Source organism: Cherax quadricarinatus, chromosome 5 (genome assembly GCF_038502225.1).
Source record: "Cherax quadricarinatus isolate ZL_2023a chromosome 5, ASM3850222v1, whole genome shotgun sequence".
Taxonomy (NCBI): domain Eukaryota; kingdom Metazoa; phylum Arthropoda; class Malacostraca; order Decapoda; family Parastacidae; genus Cherax; species Cherax quadricarinatus.
This window is the reverse complement of record NC_091296.1, coordinates 70,424,471-70,436,773: the sequence shown is the minus strand read 5'-3', so window position 1 is coordinate 70,436,773 and position 12,303 is coordinate 70,424,471. Positions and strand designations below refer to the sequence as shown.

Here is a 12,303-nt window from a genome sequence, read left to right as displayed (position 1 = left end):
CTACCTTTGAACAAAATCAAAGATTCGTCAATTACAAGATTCTTGAATGGATAAAAGTATATGCTGAACTTTTGTTTGAGATACATGAAAACATTTCTAATCTTGTATAACCTGTCACTTCTGTCAGGCCTGGTTTTGTCAGAGAAGTGCAACATACATAAGAGTAAGATAAACCTGTTCACTGGTATGATTTCACTGAAGACCGGGGTAGAAATTAGCCGATCTGTGGACCAGTATGCTTTTATATTATGCTTATAGACGTGAGGCATAAGTATTATTGTTGCAAAAAGCAAATACATTTCTGCAACAGTCGTCTCTTTCCACCTGTGTAGTCTTGACTGTGGTGATAAGATCGTATTTGCCATGGTGTACTCAAAATACTTACTTTCCCTGACAATAATTTCCATCAATGGCTGGTCAAAGAATAATTCAAAGAATTCCAGTTCATTGGCCATGGTTCCAAGGGGACAAGTAGGTAGAATTCCACTTTGAGAATCATCAAAGTGGTGAGGCTTGGGAACAAAATTGGGATTTTGCTGCCAATCCCACATACGGTTTGCTGGTGGATACTGGACATCATAGGCTGGTTGTGCGGGTGGTTGTGGTTGTGGTGGGCTGGTGGCTGGCGCTCCGCTTTCTCCTCGAACTGACGAGTCAGCAGCGTGGGTCCCAGCGTGGCCTGGTGAGTCACGCATGGCGGTGCCACTACCATCACCACTAACACCATCCACTGATGCCTGTGGTCTATCCATGCCAAGTGTAGCCACATCATCCTCACTATCACTACCTAAAACTGGTGTTGGGCCATGGGATGTACTCCGGGATGTACTCCGGGATGTACTCCGTCCCCTGGGCACAGCATAGGGTACACTACCCGAGCGCATGTGGCGGCGAACATACCGACGCTTCACTGGTGAATATGATTCCTATCACTACTCGATTGATCGTTGAGCGCAATAAAATCACAGTCCACGTCACTATCATCATCATTACTGAAGTCAGAGGCCTGGCCACGCGAAAATATTAGTTTTCTCTTGCGATGAGGAACAACCGACCGTGAGTCACGAGTGCCCACACCAGAGGTAGAAGGTTGAGGATCGTCAGGGTTTTCTGCACTATTATCGATATCCTGGTCATTCTTTTCAGTCACTAACTGATCAAAGCCGTAGAATTCGTCTTCATTTCCACTTCCATCAGTGTCAGAACTATCAGATAGGAAGAGGAGAGTCCCAATTTTCCGGGGAGTGAGAGCTGACTTGCGACGAGGCATGGTGAACAAGGGTAACTGAGCCGGCGTTCCCACAATGCTATGTGGGCGCCTAGATTTTTTGTTTATGGCGCACACCCACCATGCAGACCCGTTCTCTCACATGTAGGCCTATGAGCGTTTTTGCGCTAAATTTGATGGCGCTAGAATTTTGGCGTAGATCTACGGTTTGGACACTCAACGTAAAGCCGTTGATCTACGGGACGGACCCTGAAAGGGTTAAGATTTGCCTAAAATGGGCCACAACATTGTCATTGTAATACTCACCAGCATGGCTTGCAATAGCTGTGTTAGGGTGATTTTCATCCATAAAGGTTTGCAGTTCAACCCACTTTGCACACATTTCCTTAATCTTTGAAGTAGGCACAATGGATTCCACAACTGGCATAGGCATCTCAGGGTTAGCCCCAAACCCTTCAAAATCTTTCTTAATTTCCATACAAATTCTCACCCTTTTTATCACAGGGTTGGCACTAGAAGCTTTCTTGGGGCCCATGGTGACTTATTTTGCAGGTACTATCACTAAAAACGCTGTGATAATATGAAATGTTCCGATTGTATGCATGGATGCGACCGCATTGGCTGGCTTGTAAACACTGGCACCCACGGAACAACTGAGGCGTGCTCAGGCCACACATGGACGTGTCTCGAACGAATCGTGTTGGGCGAGTTTTTTAGCGTTAGCTGAGGCAAAATTTTTGCATTAAAATGTATCGTTAGCTGGATTTAACATTAGCTGATGCCATCGTTAGCTGAGGGTCCACTGTACAGCATAAATCTTCTGAAGTCATGAAAACCCAATTTTCATGCCGTTCCATTAATACAATACCTTTGTTAAATTAGTACAGTGGACCCCCGGCATACGATGGCATCGGCATATGTTAAATCCTGCATACGATACATTTTAACGCAAAAATTTTGCCTCGCCACACGCGATTCGTCCGGAACACGTCCACGTGTGGCCTGAACTGCCCCGTGCATGCCAGTGTTTACAAGCCAGCCAGTGTGTTCGCATCTAAGCATACATTCGGTACATTCCATATTATCACAGTGTTTTTGGTGCTTGTTTCTGCAAAATAAGTCATGGTCCATGGGCCCCAAGAAAGCTTCTAGTGCCAACCCTGCAAGAAAAAGAGTGCTAATTACTATGGAAATGAAGAAAGAGATAATTGCAAAGTACGAAAGTGGAGTGCTGTGTCGGAGCTGGCCAGGTTGTATACCAAACCCCAATCAACCATCGCTATTATAGTGGCCAAGAAAACGGCAATCAAGGAAGCTGTTCTTGCAAAAGGTGCATGTCTGTTTTCGAAACAGAGATCGCAAGTGTTAAAAGATGTTGAGAGACTGTTATTGGTGTGGATAAATGAAAAACAGATAGCAGGAGATAGCATCTCTCAAGCGATCATATGTGAAAAGGCTAGGAAGTTGCATGAGGATTTAATTGAAAAAATACCTGCAACTAGTGGTGATGTGAGTGAATTTAAGGCCAGCAAAGGTTGGTTTGAAAGATTTAGGAATCGTAGTGGCATACATAGTGTGATTAGGAATGGTGAGGCTGCCAGTTCGGACCAAAAAGCAGCTGAAAAATATATGAAGGAATTCAAGGATTACATAGACAGTGAAGAATTTAAACCTGAACAAGTGTTTAATTGCGACAAAACAGGCCTGTTTTGGAAGAAATTGCCAAGCAGGACCTACATTACTCAGGAGGAAAAGGCTATCCCAGGATATAAGCCTATGAAAGACAGGCTTACTCTTCTGATGTGTGCCAATGCTAGTGGTGATTGCAAAGTGAAGCCTTTATTGGTGTATCACTCAGAAACTCCCAGAGCGTTCAGGCAAAACAATGTCCTCAAGGCTAATTTGTGTGTGCTGTGGAGGGCAAACAGTAAGGCATGAGTCACTAGGGACTTTTTCTATGACTGGTTACACCATACATTTGCCCCCAATGTGAAAAATTACCTAATTGAAAAGAAATTAGACCTTAAGTGCCTCCTGGTATTAGACAATGCCCCTGGTCATCCTACAGACTTGGCAGAGCGACTTTCTGGGGACATGAGCTTCATTAAGGTCAAGTTTTTGCCTCCTAATACCACTCCTCTCCTGCAGCCCATGGACCAGCAGGTCATTTCCAACTTCAAGAAACTGTACACAAAAGCTATGTTTCAAAAGTGCTTTGAAGTGACCACAGACACTCAATTGATTCTAAAAGAGTTTTGGAAGGATCACTTTCATATCCTCAATTGTGTAAACCTTATAGGTAAGGCTTGGGAGGGAGTGACTAAGAGGACCTTGAACTCTGCTTGGAAGAAACTGTGGCCAGAATGTGTAGACAAAAGGGATTTTGAAGGGTTTGAGGCTAACCCTGGGAATCGTATGCCAGTTGAGGAATCCATTGTGGCATTGAGGAAGTCCTTGGGGTTGGAGGTTAGTGGGGAGGATGTGGAAGAGTTGGTGGAGGAGGACAATGAAGAACTAACCATTGATGAGCTGCTAGATCATCTTCAACAGCAAGAGGCCAGACCTGAGGAAACTGCTTCGGAGGAGGGGATAGAGAAATTGAAGAAGTTGCCTACTTCAAAGATTAAAGAAATGTGTACAATGTGGACAAAGGTGAAAACCTTTATGGATGACAATCACCTTCACACAGCTATTTCAAGCCGTGCTGGTGACTATTACAATGACAATGTTGTGAACCACTTTAGAAAAGTCATAAAGGAACGAGAGGTACAGGCCTCTATGGACAGATATGTTGTGCGACAGAAGTCCACTGACTCTCAAGCTGGCCCTAGTGGCATTAAAAGAAGAAGGGAAGTAACCCCGGAAAAGGACTTGTTACCTCAAGTCCTAATGTAAGGGGATTCCCCTTCTAAACAATAACAACTTCGACACTCTCCCTTCCTCCCATCCCATCAACCATCACCAGATCTTCATTAACCCTTTGACTGTTTACGCCGTATAAATACGTCTTACGCACCACTGTTTCTGACGTATATATACTCAATAATTCTAGCGGCTTCATATCAAGCGGAAGAAAGCTGGTAGGCCCACATGTGAGAGAATGGGTCTGTGTGGTCAGTGTGCACCACATAAAAAAATCCTGCAGCACACAGTGCGTAATGAGAAAAAAAAACTCTGATCGTTTTTTTGGATTAAAACGCCGACTTTGAGGTGTATTTTCATATAGTATTTATCGATGTATTTGCGTTTTCATGGTCTTAGGTGATAAAATGGAAAACATATTACAGAAATAGAGATGATTTTCATTACTTTGACAATGAAAACGACCTTGAAACTGAGCTCAAAGTAGCGGAAATGTTCGATTTTTACCAATGTTAAGGAGTAAGCAAATCACACCACACGTCCAATACACGTCAACTGGGGAGTCTAATATTCTTTCACTAGTGCACTGATATTATTTATACCATTTTTACAATAATGCAGTACGTAGTCTGCATAACAGTAAATTTTGTATTTTTTTGTATGAATAAAAAATCAAAATAGAAAGCAATAATAATATAAGAGGGGCCTAGAGATGTGACTAATAAACAGAGGATATGTTATTTTAGTGCCAAGAATTTCTACCTTTTTTATTCTGGACCCTATTTTGAAATTGGCATCTTTTTTAGTTTGTGTGAAACTGGCCAAATTGCCAATTTCTGGCCACCATATTGGGTAGTCCAAATTGGTAAATGGGAGGTTTCTTGTACTCAGCTGATAGATGAAATCGAGTTCTAAAAAAATAGCTATGAGTTTGGTCAACTGGAACAACGCAATTGGCTGAAAATAGGGCTCAAAGTCGGCGAAATCGCCGATACGCATATGTCGCCGAGACCGCTAACTTCGCGGGAGCGTAATTCCATGAGTTTTCGACCAAATTTCGAACTTTTCATGTCATTACCATCGGGAAAAGATTCTCTATCATTTCATAAGAAAAAAATTTATTTTTTTTTTTCAAAAATTTATTGACAGAATGACAGTTTCAGTAAGGGGCCTGAAACAGTCAAAGGGTTAAAGGTAAGTGTCATGTATTCTATTGTTAGTAGAGTACTACTAACTGTGCATGTCTTCTTCAGTTTGTGTGCATTAAACTTTATATTTCATGTGGTAAAACTTTTTTTTTTATACTTTTGGGTGTCATGCACGGATTAATTTGATTTCCATTATTTCTTATGGGGTAAATTAATTCGCCTTACGATAATTTCGGCATACGATGAGTTCTCAGGAACGGATTAATGTCATATGCCGGGGGTCCACTGTATATTTTTTTCCCATCGGCATCACAAACATATCAAATTCATTTAAAGGCTCTAAATATTGAATTTGTTATTTATTAATCTTAACACCTATCATTGCCACATACTATATACTGTGCATTACACTGCATATTTTTGGATATCTGTACATATCTAGCATATAAGAATGGAAATACATAATATCTCTAAGGGGAAGGGGAGGAACAGCAAGTGGGTTTTAAGTCACTGATTAAATACTCTGGTGTTCCGTAGCTTGATTGCTAGCACACTCAGCTCACACATGAGGTCCAGGTGCCAATCCTCAGTATGGGTAGAAACATTAGGACATGTTTCCTTAAGGTAACTGCTGTCCCTGTTCACCTATCAGTAAAATAGGTACCTGGGTGTTAGTTGACTGCTGTGGGTCACATCCTGGGGACAAAATTGACCTAATTTGCCTGAAATGCTTTACATAACAAGCAGCTTTTTATATAGTAGTACAGTGGACCCTCGGTTATCGTAATCCGTTCCAGAAGGTCGGCCTAAAACCGAAATGGCCGAAAACCAAAATAATATTTCCCATAAGAATTAATGTAAATACAATTAATCTGTTCCAGACACCCAAAAACATTAACAAAAAATAATTTTTGTAAAGATTAATTATAGTTTTACATAAACAAAACAATGAGAGCTAAATAAAATAAATACATGAACAATTAAATCACTATTACATATCTTTATTGAAGACTCTTGATGGCTTATGGAAGACAGAGAGGAGGAGAGAGGGAGTTGGGGTTATTGTTTGGAAGGGGAACCCCCCTCCATAATGACTTCAGGTAACAAGTCCCTCTCTGGAGTTACTTCCCTTTGTCTTTTAATGCCACTAGGACCAGCTTAAGAGTCACTGCACCTCTGTCGCACAAAAAATCTGTCAAAAGAGGTCTGTTTCTGGTGTCTCTTTAAGATTTCCCTGAAGTGGGACAAGGTTTTGTCACTGAACATGTTGCAGATATGGCTTGTTTCAACATAGCCAGGGTGATATTTCTCCACAAAAGCTTGCACCCTTCTCCACATTGCACAAATCTCCTTAATCTCTGAAGAAGGCACCTCCTTACCTCCCTCTTCCTCCTCCTCCTCCTCCTCCTCCTCTCAAGCAAGTACCTCAGTTGTGGTCTGTTGCTGTTCCAGATGTAGGTCTTGCAGCTCTTCAGTGGTTAGCTCTTCACTGTGGTCCTCCACCAACTCTTCCACATCCTTGCCATTAACCTCCAACTCCATGGACTTCCCCAAAGACAATAGATACCACAATAGGCATAGGGTCCTCAGGGTTATCCCCAAACCTTTCAAAATCCCTCTCTTGGACACAATCTGGCCACAGTTTTCTCCAAGCAGTGTTCAAAGTCCTGAAAGTCACTCCCTGCCAAGCCTTACCTATAAGGCTTATGCAATAGAGGATATTGAAGTGATTCCTCCAGAACTCTCTTAGGGTCAAGTCAGTGTCCGAAGTCACTTCAAAGCACCTTTGAAACGCTGCCTTAGTGTAGAGTTTTTTGAAGTTAGAAATGACCTGCTGGTCCATGGGCTGGACGAGAGGAATGGTGCTAGGAGGCAAGAACTTCACTGTTATAAAACAGAAGTCCCTAAACAATTGGTCTTCCAAGTCTGGAGGATGAGCAGGAGCATTGTCCAGTACCAGGAGGCACTTGAGTGGCAATTTATGCTCCAGTAGGTATTTTTTTTTACACTGGGGCCAAACACATCATTGACCCTCTCTTTGAAAATGTGCCTTGTGACCCATGCCTTATTATTAGCTTTCCACATCACACACAATCTATTCTTGACGACACTGTTTTTCTTGAACACTCTGGGATTTTCAGTGATACACCAGTAAAGGCTTCACTTTGAAATCCCAACTAGCTTTAGCACAGAACAAAAGAGTAAGCCTGTCTTTCATAGGCTTGTGTCCTGGCAGTGCCTTTTCCTCCTGCGTAATGTAGGTCCTCTTTGGCATTTTCTTCCAAAGAGGCCTGTTTCATCACAACTGAACACTTGTTGGGGGAGGAATCCTTCAGCCTCTACATACCCCTTGAATTCCTGCACGAATTTTTCAGCCACACATTTATCAGAACTTGAAGCCTCCCCAAGCCTTACCACACTGTGTATGCCACTACGCTTCTTAAATCTCTCAAACCAGCCTTTGCTGGCCCTAAATTCACTAACAGCAGCACTTGTTCCAGGCATTTTCTTTACAAGATCTGCATGCAACTGCCTCGCCTTCTCACAAATAATCAACTCCACAACACTATCTCCCGCTAATTGTTTTTCGGTGATCCACAACAACAATAGCTTCCTCATATCTTCCATTATCGATGACCTTTGTTTCGTTAGCACACTTACTCCTTTCGCAACATTAGCTTCCTTGATTTCTACTTTCTTTGCCAGAATAAAGTGATTGTTGATTTGTTTTTTCCATACATCCTGGCAAGTTCTAGCACTCGAACACCACTCTCATACTTTTTAACAACTTCTTTCTTAAATTCCATTGTATTTCTCATTTTCTTTACCAAAGGAACTTTACTAGGAACTTTCTTTGGGGCCATGGTTACTTATTTTGCAGTTGCACTTAATCAATAATCATGAAAAACATTGAATTATAGTGAAATATTTGGATGAATGAGCAGAAGCTCCTCACTTGCCCAGAGAAAAAGCCAGATTTATGCGCGAGCAACTGGTAGCGGCGGGTTGACACATCCCATACGGCCGATAAGTGAAATAACGGCTGATAACCGGAAGCCAAAAAAACGACCGATAATCGAGTTGGCCTATAAGCAGAATGGACGATAACTGAGGGTCCACTGTATGTCATTGATGTCAGCTAGGCCTGTATACTTTGTACAGTGGACCCTCGAATTTCATAATTAATCCATACCAGAGACTGTGACGAAAGTTGGAATTTATGAATAGCAAAACCATTTTCCCCATAAGAAATAATGTAAATCCAATTAATCCATTCCAGACACCCAAAAGTATTAACAAAAATATTTTTTTTACATTAAAAATAAATTTACATACATACGAAGAAACATCACGTATAAAACAAAAATAACATCACACTAACCTTTATTGAAGACTCTTGTTGGTCTATGGAAGACAGGAGGAGGGGAGAGGATGGAGAAGTTACACTATTGTTTGGAAGGGGAATCCCCTTTCATAAAGACTTTAGGTACCAAGTCCTTATCCAGGGTTACTTCCCTTCTTTGTTTTTTAATGCCACTAGGACCAGCTTAAGAAGCAATGGACCTTTGTTGCTCAAAAAATTGTTCCAGACAGCTCTGTTTCTGGCGTCTCTTTAAAATTTGCCTCAAATGGGACAAGACGTTGTCATTGTACATGTTGACGACACAGCTTGCAACAGCTTTGTCAGGGTGATGTTCCTCCATAAACTTTTGCACCTCACTCCACTTTGCACAAATGTCCTTAAGCTCTGAAGAAGGCATCTTCTTTCATCTCTCTTCCTCCTCCTCCTCTGAAGCATTTTCCTGAGCTGTGGTCTGTTGCTCTTGCAGATGAAGGCCTTGCAGCTCTTCAGTGGTTAGCTCTTCACTGTGGTCCTCCATCAACTCTTCCACTTCCTGACCACTCACATCCAACCCCATGGAATTCCCCAATGCCACAATAGATTCCACAACTGGCATAGGGTTGTCAGGGTCAGCCTCAAACCCTTCAAAATCTTTGTCGAGGACACAATCTTGCCTAATTTTGTCCAAGCAGAATTCAAAGTCCTGGAAGTCACTCCCTGCCGAGCCTTATCTATAATGGAGGATACTGAAGTGATCTTTCCAGAACTCTCTTAGGGTCAACTGAGTGTCTGAGGTCACATCAAAGCACCTTTGAAACACTGCTTTGGTGTAGGGTTTTTTGAAGTTTGAAATAATCTGCTGGTCCATGGGCTGGATGAGAGGAGTGGTATTAGGGAGCAAGAACTTCACTGTGATGAAACTAAACTCCTCCACCATTTAGTCATCCAAGTCTGGAGGATGAGCAGGAGCACTGTCCATTACCAGGAGGCACTTGAGTGGCAATTTTTTTTTTCCAGGAGGTATTTCTTCACACTGGGGCCAAACACTTCATTGAACCAATCAAGGAAAATTTCCCTCCTGACCCATGCCTTACTGTTAGCCTTCCACTCACACACAATTTACTCCTGGTGGCACTGTGTTTCTTGAGCACTCTGGGATTTTCAACATCTTCGAGTATTTGAGATCTCTTTTTCGTGAGCATATCTATCTCATTCACAACAACAGCTTCCTTGATTTCCTTTTTCTTTGCCACAATGGAAGCAATGGTTGTATGGGGCTTCCCATACATCCTGGCAAGATGGGCCACAAGCACGCCACTTTCATATTTTGCAATGATTTCTTATGTTTATGTTTCTCACATTCTTTACCAAATGGCTGGCACTAGAAGCTTTCTTTGGGCCCATAGTGGCTTATTTAGAAGTTGCAAGCACAAAAAAGAATGGAATATTACGAAATGTATCGTATGGACGCGTGGAGTGCTGTTCACTCGCCAATCAACAATGCCACACTGACTGGCAATGGTGTGTGGGGCGCCTTTGTGTGGTGCGAACGCTGGAAGGCCACTCATACACATTCCAGATGAGCGACGAATGTTGAGCCAAATTACGAACCGCGAGGTTATATTCTGACGAAAAAAGTTGTCGAAAGTGAAAATTTACAAAGTGTGAGCCTTACGAAACTCAAGGGTCCACTGTACATGTACTTGTAGAAATAAAGACTATTATTATTATTATTAGATTAAACATACACGTTTGTCTTGGCAGCAGAACCAGTCCCCTAAAATCACATTGGTTTTGTACTAAAGAATGTGGATTTAAGCTGATTTTTATAAATAGGCCATTTTAGGCTTAGTCAAAATTAACCAATTATAACATTACACAAATACTACATGCAAAAAATCTAAACACAAATACTGATATATTACAACACAAAGGGAGGGGAAGGCCAATGGACTTAACTCATGATACTGTATTAGGGTTGATTAGTTAAGGCCTACTGGAGGATGTACTGTAGGTGGATAAATACAACCCAAACAGCAAAAGATCTTCAGTGAACATTCAGTGATGAAAATTTATAAAAAAGAAAAGCACCTAAGTGGTTTAGGAGAGAACACTAGTACACAAAAGGTGTGACTAAATTGCTGATTATAGAAAAGTGAATACGGTACTGACTTACAGCTACAGAACAGCCTTATACCAATGAAAATTTACTGTGTATCTCCGTCATTTGTATGATATATGAACTTGTAATATACAATGAACTCATCTCAGATGGAAGTGGTTTTGAGAGTAGCAAGTTCAAGATGGTGAGCAATTGCTTAATTTTTTTTACCTTATTAGCTGTCTCCCTTCAAGATAAGGTGACCCAATAAAAAAGGAAAAAACATTTGTCATCATTCATTCAATCACTGTACTGCCAAAAGTGTGCTGGTATCGCAATTCAGATAACCTTCCGACTGTACTATCCCCTCCCCCCTCCTTCAGAGGTCAGGCACTGCCTTTCAAACTTCCAGAACTCAAGTTTAGCTAACCAGTTTTCACTGAATCCACTCATAATTGTTATCTTATTCACACACCAGCATCACCCGTATCTCACATATTCACACAAGCCTGCTGGATACTCTAGTTGCTAGAACTCAAAATCGCCTTAACCTCCCCATCCTTCCTGCTCTAAGTTTTCCCTGACACAATCATTCTTAGGATGACACCTACCCGTCCTTCCTTTCACCCCAGACTTATGCACCGTCTTTGTCAAACTATCCTTCTCCATCTTCTCTAATGCTCAAATCACCTAAACAACTCCTCTTCAGTCCTTTGAATTATACCTATGGTGACTCCATACTCTGAATTCTCTACTTAATACTCACACCAAACAGTGCTCTCAAACATGAGATTTCTACTGCTTCTTGCCTCCTTGCTGCAACATTCAGAGTCCATGCCTTACACTTATATAAGACAAGAGTGCTGGAAATACTTAGATAAACTTTTTTATTTCCACTGATGCCTCAACACACCAGTTGCCTTTTTTTCTTCATCTATTCTATGGTTCACCTCATCTTACTTTTCTGATTTACCAACTCTCAAATATCTAAACACTGTACATCAATTTCCTCCATACTCTCTCCCTCCAATATGATATTCAGTCTTACATCGTCCAAACTTTTTGCTATCCCCATCACCATACTCTTCACTTCGTTCGCTTTTAATTTCCTTCTTTTATATACCCCTTTCAAATTAATTCACCAACTTTTCCAACTTACCTTCCGAATTTCTCTCCTAAAAACAGTCACTGTCAAAGAGTAATTATGACAACTCCTTCTCAGTATCAGATTCATTATTTTTTAAACCCACACCTTTTTCCAACACACTGTCATTCACTTCTTTTACAGCTCCACCTATAAATATGTACAGTAATAACAAAGGTAACATTACACATTCTTGTCCAAGTCTTACTATTACTGGATGGATAACATTTCCCCTCCCTCCTACATATCTTCATCTGAAGTCTCTTTCCATACAAATTCTTGACTGCTTTTAGTAACCTACCATCTCCTTCATATAGTAGCAAAATCTACTACACTGCTCCATGTCTTTTCTAAATTCATAAATTCAACAAACAGCTCCTTACCTTTATCTAAGTACTGTTTCAATGCTTCAGTTTAAGAATTTGGTCCATACATCCCTACCCTTCCTAAATCCTCCTCACTCAACCACAATCCTTT

The 12,303-nt window shown here is 41.3% G+C and overlaps 1 protein-coding gene across 6 annotated transcripts in view; it reads right to left on the bottom strand.

Annotated features, from left to right (window-relative positions):
- The window catches only part of LOC128684986 (genetic suppressor element 1), a 630,479-nt gene that overhangs the window by 82,745 nt on the left and 535,431 nt on the right, over window positions 1–12,303 (bottom strand). The window lies entirely within an intron of this gene.